Source organism: Anser brachyrhynchus (genome assembly GCF_964034855.1).
Source record: "Anser brachyrhynchus genome assembly, chromosome: Z".
Taxonomy (NCBI): Eukaryota; Metazoa; Chordata; class Aves; order Anseriformes; family Anatidae; genus Anser; species Anser brachyrhynchus.
The window spans coordinates 22060680-22071604 of record NC_137697.1 but is presented as its reverse complement, the minus strand read 5'-3'; positions in this window follow the sequence as shown (position 1 = coordinate 22071604).

Here is a 10925-nt window from a genome sequence, read left to right as displayed (position 1 = left end):
CTCCGGGCTTCTCTGAAATATCTGGAATTTTTCAAAAACCTCCTCAGGATCTCCCTTCCCCACTGCTTGCCCACACAGATGCTCTCATGCGATCGTGTTTATCACCACCCGCCAGTTCCCAGCGTCCTGGAAGTCCAGCATTGTGCAGGAATGCCTGAGGAGGCAGCTGGCAGCATTGCACTGATTCCTCAGCTCCCCAGACCTCCGCTCTCACACCCTGCAGGGGATACAGACCCACTCCTATGTTCCTATGTCACCCTACCCAAGTTTGTACTGTGCTCAGCAAACTCAATGCAAAGAGGAAGGTGGGTGAGTGCCCGCCTCTCATCGTTACCCATCGTAAACCATGAATAACAGAAGCCAAAGGACTAACAGTACTCCCACCTCACATGCTCTGGCATGCTTCCTTTTAGAGCTCTCCTACAGCATTTAGTTACACACTACCTACCTCCTGCATATCACCAAGGTCTTTCTCATCCTCTTTATAGCCTTATGGCTGCCTACATTATATGTGATAACAAATTGCAGTTTTGCATGCTGCATCAGCAACTTTCTGCTTTACAAACCCTCCTTTTGCTCCATCTACCAAGCTGTACTCCATGTCTGTCCTTCAGGAAAGGCATTTTCCTTCCTGCAACAAGAGTCTCATTTTAAAACCTCAGCTCTTAAAGGAACTGTCTACACTATACCTGCACCTATTTAATTAAATCAGCAAAAATAGGTGATTTTTTTCTTTAAAGAACTGCGACAACAATGACGAAATGTATTGTCATGAAAAGATATAGTATTTTTGTTTGTTTGTTTGTTTGACTGATTTTAAGAAAAAGAAAACACAAAATTTTCCATGTTGAGGTGAAAGTCAAAAGTGTGTGGCTGGTTCTTCAACAGAAACAACATGCATTTTCCGAGATAAAATATATTTATTCTGAAATTAGTTTTCAGCTGAGAACCAGTTTCCCTGGTAAAAAGCCTTCTTCTCCTTTTCTTTAAATATCAAACTATTGATCAGCCCTGAGCCATATTCCTAATTCAGTCTAGGATAGATTATTTTGATTTAGTTTAAATTCAATTTCTTATTACCTTCAATTAAATCGATAAAGCCAGTTTAAAATAAAATCAGGATAACAGAAAGTATATCAGTTCAAAGCAAATTGTTATTCTCTCTCTCTCTGTCTCTCTCTCTTTTATTAGAACTGACGAAAACTACTATTCCTAAATTTAAAAGTATACAAATTCTCAAATACACTCACACAAATATTTGCGTGGGATGATACTGGTCCACATTTGCATTTGCAGATGCTCACACCTGGAAATGAGTACCTGAAGTCCTACACTGCTTACAAAGAGGTTTTTAAACCTGGGAGGTGAATTGGCTTGTGTGACAATGAGTTCCTCTACCAAGGGTTATTTCTGCACTAAAAAGCACAACCTGGGGTTCTGAGATTGTATTGCACCAGACACGATTGTGACACTAACATTTTAAAATTTTTGATTATATTCAGGCTGTTTTATATTCCCTCCATCTACAATAAAACTTTGTACTGTCTTTTACTGAATTTATGGATGAGGCAATGTTTAGTCTGTCTTTCTAAGAATACCAGATTTGTGCTTCTATACTCTCAATGTGCTCTCTCCTAGTTGAATACATTGCAAACCCCATGACCAGCTTCAAAAAATTTTGACACAACAGCTGAATTCTCACAAATACTGTCTTTAAGCTTCATGAAAATAGGTGATTTGCTTTCTACAGGGTGTAGCTGTCTCATGACTGCAGTGTGCTTCCACTCTCATTACATTTGCTCACTCACTTGCAACTGCTCCCTTGGGAAGGAGGGGTCAGGAAAAGGGAAGAAAAGGGAAGAGGGGAGCACAAGCAAACTGAAGGCAGTGGACTAGAAAGCAAAGGGTGCAGCTAACAATCAAAAATGTGCATACACTCTGCACAGTCCATGGCTTCCATCCACGTTAATCTATAATCCCCCTTGACAGACCTGACATCACACACAATGCGATCACTGGCACAGGAGGTACAAAAACAGATGCAGCAATGTGTTAACAAAGGGACTGATGAAGGAACAACAGAGGGAAAAAAAAAAAAAAAACTTACTTGTTGGTATTAAAAAATATCACTCCCAGGAAATTTAGAGGCTTTATATAATATAAGCTTGGCTGGACATGTGTAGCTTACTTAACAGTTCAACTGGATCTGAATCCAGACACTTCTATTTTATGCCTCTCAGAACCAAACATTTAGTACAACCTTCCAACTGTGCAATGAAGCCATAATTTACCATCTTGTGTGATGATTTGGCTTCCCTGAATCAAGATGCCACACAAATACCCATTATGCAAACATAGATGCTTTTTCATCGCTAAAATAAGGGATTATCTAGCTTTATTGCTTCTGGAAAAGATGTGCAAACACACATTTTTAAAAACTGGAGCACATCAGATTTGTGCCAGCCAAAACCATGGCCACTTACTGGAGCACTGCCACATATTTGCAGAACAAGAAGTATATTTTATGAGAGTCACTTTTCTCTGTTTGGATCATTAAGTTTATTCTCCTTTAAGTACAGATACCAAAGCTACACTTGAAAAAAAAACATGATCTTAGGGAACTGGAGTAAAGTAAGTAAACAATTTTTGTCCAGACTTGTATTGTTCTTTTTCTCTGTATTTCAATCCTGTCTCCAGGGCTGGTATCAGGGCTGATGGACTACTGACAGCTTTGTGTAAGCTGCCATGGCTCAGATGTGAAAAAATCATGTGCCACGATGCCTGACTTGAGCTGCAGAGCCACAGCTCAAGAAATAACCTATCATGCAAGCAGAACTCTGATGGCTTGGACTGCATTTAAATATACACCATCAGGCTCTGGTATGTTCTTCCTCTCATTTCATCTTACCAAAGAAATTTTCTAAGTCTCTACTGTCCCAAAGTGCCCAAAGAGAATTAAAAGTACATAAAAACAAGCCATACAGATCACATAACCATCTTAGATTTGATCATTTCTATACTCTAGTCTTTCTATGGAGGTTCAAACCATTCTTTGTAAGTACCTGCTGGGGTGCAACTTCACCTACAGTTTAGCTATTTAGTTCTTAGTATTGAGACACCCTCCTGCCCCAATTGCAGTTCTCTGAGCATCCTGCTAAAGTACTCGAAGTTTAGTAAAATGTGCAGTGCACCAGTTCCCATTTACCTCAACATGTGCTCAGTACCTGGCAGGATCCATACCCAAACATGATTTCTGGCCGGTCTTGGCAGAAGACCTAACATCTAAACTTTGCAAGCAAGGCCTAGCCACAAATGAAATTAATGTTCCTCCTTTGCCGGTATAAACTTCAAGTAAAACTTGAGCTGAGAAAAGACCTTGCAGCAGAATAGATTTCTGTCAGCTTATAGTTAAAAGAACTGAGAAGCGCAACTTGAAATCGCTGCTTATGTAACAAGAGCCTGAGAACTGCACTAATATTTAATTGAGGGAAAAGTAACTAAAGGGGAATTGCTTGGAGATCTGCCAGAAGGATTTTAACAGCTGGAAGTTGAAAAGTGATTAATTTTGACAGCAATAAATGCTCCATGTTCATAAGTAATTATGTTTAGATTTCTGAGCTGTTTGAATTCTTTTCTGTGTACTATTAACTTCTTAATTTCCAGATAGGAATTTGGATCATCTTTATTTAGAAAATGTAAGAAACCCCAATTTTTCCCTAGCAGTTTCCCATTTACGCTGGGAAGACAAAAGTGAAGGCAGCCTGGAATGAACCCTTCAGAATAAATGGTCTCATGGAGAAAAGCAACTGCATTTACCGTGTTTCTTGAGGGACAACAAGGAACATCTATCAGGGAAGGTCCAAGAAAAGAGACAGAGGCAGAAACATGGAACAAGAAGGCTCTAGCAGGCGGTAGCTCAAAGAGGCTCTGCCTTCTGGCCTGTTTTATTAGCTCTTCTGACATAAAACAACTGCTACCAAAGCCATAATATTCGCAGAACATAGTTGCCTTTAAACGCATGTAAGCATATCCCTGACTACAACAAGAGAGAGGACAAGGGCAGTAAGGGTAAGTTAAAGCCATTGCTCTAGAGTACCACGTAATCAAACACTAGCATTGGAGCTGTCAAAGTGACCTGTGGTGGCTGTACTTCATGGCATTGTACTGGATCGGGAGGATGCAATAGGACCAAGCTATGGGGAATGAGAGGTCTAAACAGTCTTGAGAGTTACTAACTGAGGGCAGGGTGTCCTCAAACATGGTCCTCTGTGTTTGGTCCTCTCCATCCTCCCCCTGTGTTCACCAGGGTGTGGAAATTCAATACAGTTCAGGCCATACAGAATACTTAACCAGAACCCCTCCTTGGACACTCTTTGCCATAAGTACAATCCAGCACAAACCTCCAGCCAGACACGAAGGATGAACAATGCCACTACTTGCAGTTATGAAGATGAAGATGTTCAGTTCTGTAGGTGTAGATTAACATTTGGACAAAAATCCTCTGAAGACCAGCCTTGAAAACAGGCAAGGAACCATTGAAACTCACACAACAAAAAGACATGGCCAAAGCCAGCTCTGAGCTTCACAACAGGTCTGAAAGAATGGGACCAGGTTGCTGAAGATAAGCAAGCCCAGAGGAAACTGATAAAACAACTTCCCTTAGGAGATAGCATGGCTGGGAATTTTTTTCTCACAAGTTTACAGCCATAAGAAAACTCATCAGTGTTAACAGCAAGAGAAGACCATTTGCTGTGACAGCCAGCTCTGAGGGACTGCCAGCTCTGAGGGACTGCCAGTTCTGGCACAGAAAGCTCTGAGGAGCTCGTGATGAAACACTAGCTTCTTGAACATGCACATGCTGCCTGCACAAAACAAAGGTGTCTGGCCCAGTATGCAGTGGATTTCATGGGGCACACCCTGCACTGGTAGGGAAAATAAGTGAACTTCATGCCTGTGCCCAGCATCACCGGCAGGCTGGGGAACACCATCTCACTGGGTGGGAGACACAGGGTCCCACACTGGTTAGCCAAGCCATAGCTAGGCACATACCAGCCTTTAGATAAGCCTATATCTCAGAGTGGAGAGGGGGAATGTTTCAACAAACCCTTCTCTCTCTGCTGCAGATCACCTAGCCTGTACAATGCTTAATAGAGGCTGACTTTTAGCTACTGCACTTTAGTCTTAGCATGGGAGATTCCCAGGTTCATATATAATCTCCTGGCTTTCTTCCTCATTATAAGAGGTATTTAAAATATTTGCTGAGCCCTTGGCATAGCTGTTGAAACAAAGACCTGGTAAAACAAAGAGAAAAAAAAAAAATGCAGGTGCAGGAGGATAGCTACATTTAGAAGATGGCACATGGGAATTCTCCTGTGCTCCTTTGATCCAGACATTTAACTGGTATTTACACAGCTTTCTTTCTAAGCCAGTGATTAACCTAGATGAGATACACAGTTTTCAAATGGCTCCACTTTGGGCAGATGAGCTCACACACTCTTTGTAGGCTGGGTAGTAACAGTGTGTGCTTCCTACACCAGTGATTTGAGAGGTGAGCCTTCTCCATATTCCCCCTTCTATCCAGGCTCAGAGAGATAACCATACAGAGAATGGAGAGCAGGGTGAAGCACAGAAGGAGACCAGGTAAAGCATGACGTTTATGGAGACACACTGTATTTTCCAGGTGAGTCTGCTGAAATCAGACAGAGAGCTAACACAGCTCTGATCATTAGGTTTTTCCTTCACAGGCAAAATTACAGGGCCCCTGGCAGCTGTGAAAAATATTTTATAACAGCAGGAAGTGAAAACAAGAGCATCAGAGCCCTGTGTGGGCAGCCCAGTTCTCCAATGACTTCTGTGCTGAGCCAGAAGGCTTGTTGGGTGAACCTCCAGTCTGCTCTAGTGTCAAAATTAAACTTTGCTCAAATGAGGCATTTGAGTATCCTGCCAAGAAGGAATGGACATTTCCTCCTTTGTAACCTCCCAGGGTTTTATTTCAGGAAGGGCTGAGCAGGGGCTTGGCACTTATCCCCAGGAAGCATTGTACTTATCCAGTCCCTTCCTGCTCACTACATCCCTGATGTTAAGTAGCTTCAGCTGCAAAATAAAGCAGTATGACTGCTATCGCTTATGTCACTTCCACTTAGCTATGCATTTAGCTGCTTGCTTTATATGCACGGAATATCTCATTTAATATTTCATTCAGTTACTTCAATCTTAGAAAAAGAGTGCTTCAGGAAAATAGTTAAAATAAGCATCATGTGATATTAAGTGTTTTTGATGTTTAACATCATGGCATGTAAAACAGCACTGTGCAAATTGGATTAGGTTCAGAAGCAGTCTGCTTTAGACTGGACTAGTGCATGCTTATTAAGCCTCCTTCTAGTAGTGTAAAACAGAAATTTCCTTCAAAGACTGCTTCCCATCACCCCACTTTTTCTTTTTCTATCATCAGCCTTTTTGCATCAGACAAAAGAGCAGAGGGTGGACAGTTAAGGAGGGAAAGGCTGGTAAGAAGAATAAACAACTATTAAATTAGTTGGTACTCATGAAAACCCCAGCAAACTCCCTGGGTGAGGACCTCTTTTTAAAAAACTCAATTTCATAGAATCATAGAATATCCCCATTTGGAAGGGACCCACAAGGATCATCAAGTCCAAGTCCTTGGTCGCCAGAGGACCACCCGAAAAATCAGACCGTGTGTCTGAGAGCATTGTCCAAATGCTACTTGAACTACAGCAGGTTTGGTGCTGTGATCACTGCCCTGGGGAGCCTGTCCCAGTGCCCGACCACCCTCCGGGTGCAGAACCTTTCCCTCACCCAGCCTGACCCTCCCCTGTCCCAGCTCCATGCCGTTCCCTCGGGTCCTGTCGCTGTCCCCAGAGAGCAGAGCTCAGCGCCTGCCCCTCCGCTCCCCTCGTGAGGGAGCTGCAGGCCGCCATGAGGCCTCCCCTCAGCCTGCTCTGCTCTGGGCTGAGCAAACCAAGGGACCTCAGCTGCTCCTCATACATCTTGCCCTCTAGACCCTACACCATCCCTGTAGCCCTCCTTTGGACACTCTCTAACAGTTTTATGTCCTTCTGGCATTGTGTCACACAGTACTCGAGGTGAGGCCACACAGTGCAGAGCAGAGCAGGACAATCCCTTCCCCCGACCAGCTGGCAGTGCTGGGCCTGATGCACCCCAGGGTAGGGCTGGCCCTCCTGGCTGCCAGGGCACACTGCTGGCTCGTGTTCAGCTTGCTCTCGACCAGAACCCCAGATCCCTTTCTGTGGGGCTGATCTCCAGCATTTTCCCTGTGAACTAGGTCAGAGGTTGGACTAGAGGATCTTGGAGGTCTCTTCCAACCTAGATGATTCTGTGATTCTGTAACTTAAGAGAATCACAGCCACAAATAGGGTATTACTGTTAAAGAGAGAAGATTCATGGTCTTCTACTTGGGTAAAAGCGACTGAGGAATGATTTGGGCACGTTCTTAGAAGTGCTACCATCCAGCAGCAGTTTAGTATGCCTCAGTGATCAAACCTAAATGATTCTTTAACATGGCATGGTAATGAAAGAGAATCACAGTGATGAATTTCTGATTGCATTGATAAGATGTACAAAACATGCACCCCACCTCTAGCAACATTTCCTCTCTTCCTCCTTATTACGCCGAGGAATTGCAACCCATTAATAGTCAGCTGTCAGCAAACTACTTCCCACAGCCGCTGCAAAGTGCCATTTCACATTTGCTCTGTAGAGAGTGCAGAGAGGCAGGATTTGTTAGCAAATGGTGTGGAATTGCACCGTTTTCCTCACTGACTGTTAGTTGGCTCCAGTGCTATCACACCACTAGCTGTTTGGAAAGTTAGCTGAAGTGCTAGTTGTAATCAGTGGCTATTTTGTCATGGCCTTCAACAGGGCCAAAATCTCAGGTGAACCACAAACACAGACGCTGCTACATGTCAAATATTTGCTCTTCTCACTCGGGAGTGGAGGACATTTTGTACCTTATAAGGTACGGATATCTATGATTTTTTCAGCAAGACTCATGTATCAGAATGACCTGTGGGCAATATGGCATTTGTTCTGGCTCCCCTGACTCTACAAATATACCAGCAGTTCACGTGAGCTTAATGACTATAAGCACTTGTAGTGAACCCTAAAAATATGTAAAATAGGCTACCAATTGGGAATCCTCCTCCTCCTTTCTGATGTTGTCTTTCAGGACATAGCAGTGTCTCCGTTGCTTCTTGTGCTCTGCTGCTCTGTTCCATCTTTATTTCTTCAGATATGTTTTGGTTTTCTCCATGGAGGCAGTTAATAAAATTTATTGTAGCTACAAAACCTCTGCAAATCCAGTCCCTGGAAGATAAGCCAGTGCAATGTGCTGGCTACAAAGCTGGCAGATTCAAACTGAGCTGGATCATTTGGTGGGATTTCTGCCAGTAAGGGAGCCAAATGCCAGGTCACGCAGGGTTAAGAAGGGCAAGCTGTTTGTTTTGTCTTGCAGTGCAAGGGTGACTTTAACCGAGGTCTCCTTCAGCCTTTGGATCTCCCTAAGTGAGAATGGGGTTAAAAGAAAGGATTTTCTAAATCCAGCTCTGTTCCAAAAATGTTAGAAATAAAACTAGCAGCAATTATGGTACTGTTATTAAAATAGCACCTAGAGGTGCATGCCAAGAACCTCACTAGACACAGAGATGATTCCTGCACCAAAGAATTTTCAATATGAACAGACAAGACAAAGGCAGTACTGTTATTCACATTTTGCAAACACTGAAGCAAGACAGAGAGAGTAAGTCACCACAGCACAGAGATTCGGTCACTTGCCAAGGTCATATGAGGGATCTGTGCTACAGACAGGACCTGAGTCTATCTGTATGGCTGAATCATAGCCCTGTGATAAATAAGAGCAGCCCCTTACTTGCTCTGACTTTCCAGAATTGTCAGAACTAAAAGTCAAAACCACTTTATCTTGAAATCCCACTTCACCCAATCCCCACAGAAAAAAAAAAAATAATAAAATAAAATAAAATAAAATAATAAAATAAAATAAAATAATAAAATAAAATAAAATAATAAAATAAAATAAAATAAAATTAAAATAAAATAAAATAAAATAAAAAAGGGGTATGAAGGCAGGAAGGATGTCTTTCTGGAAACCAAGCCATGTCCTTTACAGGCGAACATCTTGAAGGGCCTCTCATATGGACTAGCGTTGCCAACCTGCCTATATTACATGGAAGCACCATCCCAGCAACTGCTCATCTAACTGCTTGCTTGCCAAGTGAAAACTCCTTTGTATCTCCTTACAGAACAGGGGAAGTAACCCTACTTAACCACAACCTTGAGCATCTCACTTGGCTAAAATACTTTGAAGTGATTTATTCCAAGAACTTTCTAAAGATGATTTTGATTAATGTCTTGTTTGAAGTAAGGGACCTTAAAGATCATCTAGTTCCAACCCCACTGCCAAGGGGAGGGATGCCACTCACTAAATCAGATTGCCCAGGGCATCATTCAACCTGGTCTTGAACACCCCCAAGGATGGAATATCCATAACTTCTCTGGGCAACCTGTTCCAGTGACTCAACACCCTCTGAGTGAAGAATTTCCTCATAAACTTTAATCTAAATCTCCCCTCTTTTAGTTTAAAACCATTCCCCTTGTACTGTCATTGTCTGCCTGCGCAAAAGGTTGCTCTCCCTTTAAGTATATATGAGCCCCCTTTAAGTATTGAAAAGCTGCAGTGAGGTCTCCCTGGAGCCTTCTATTCTTCAGGCTGAACAGCCCCAGCTCTCTCAGCCTTTCTTCATAGGAGAGGTGCTCCAGCCTTCTGATCAACTTCATGGCCCTCCTCTGGACCAACTGTAACAGCCCCACATCCTTCTTGTGCTTGGGGCCCCGGACCTGGATGCAGCACTCCAAGTGGGGCCTCACAAGGGCAGAGCAGAGGGGGACAATCTCCTCCCTCCACATGCTGGCCACTCATCTATTTGATGCAGCCCAGGATGCAGCTGGCCTTCTGGGCTGCAAACGCGCACTGATGGTTCACGGTGAGCGCTTCGTCAACCAGAACCCCCAAGTCTCTCTCCACAGGGCTGCTGTCAATGAATTCTTCTCCCAGTCTGTCCTCATGTCTGGGATTGCCCAACCCAGGTGCAGCACCTTACACTTAGATTAAAACAGAGGAGCACTGTGCACTTTGAGGAAAGCTGAAAAAATACTCAGCTGTGACTTGGAGTATCAGATAAGATAGTCCTTATTGACAAATTAATTATTTCTATTATTCATTGCTGGTTTTCCTTCTTAATCAAAAACTCATTAAGTCAGTAGGTAAGCTGTTATGAGGAAGATTAATCAAAAGATAATCACACCAGATTTGAATAATTTTATCATGGTTCATCCACTGTATGCTTCTTTAGTGATCTAAAGGATAATATGCGAACATCATTATGAACTGATTATAAATATAATTCAGATGGATGGAAAAGTCATTCGAAGACTTTTCAGTCTGGTAATGAGCTCCCTTTGAAGCTTGTGAGCTGGTTGTTGGCCACATTTGTAAACAATTACTGCTTGTCTACAAGGAACTAGGACACTGAAGAAATTCTTGGACATTTTTAATTAAATTAGTTTTTAAGCAGAGAATGAAGAATGAGAATGATACCATATTTCTCTTTCCTCTCATTAAATATGCCTTCCCCTATTGGAACAGGTTGCCCAGGGAAGTGGTGGAGTCACTGTCGCTGAGGGTGTTTAAGGAAAGTTTGGATGTGGTGCTTAGGGACATGGTTTAGTGGGTGACGTTGGCAGTAGGACGATGGTTGGACCAGATGATCTTGGAGGTCTTTTCTAACCTTAATGATTCTATGATTCTGCGATTCTGCTCCAAAGGACTGAAGATTTCTACAAACCTCATCACTGGGCTTGAAACCATGTCC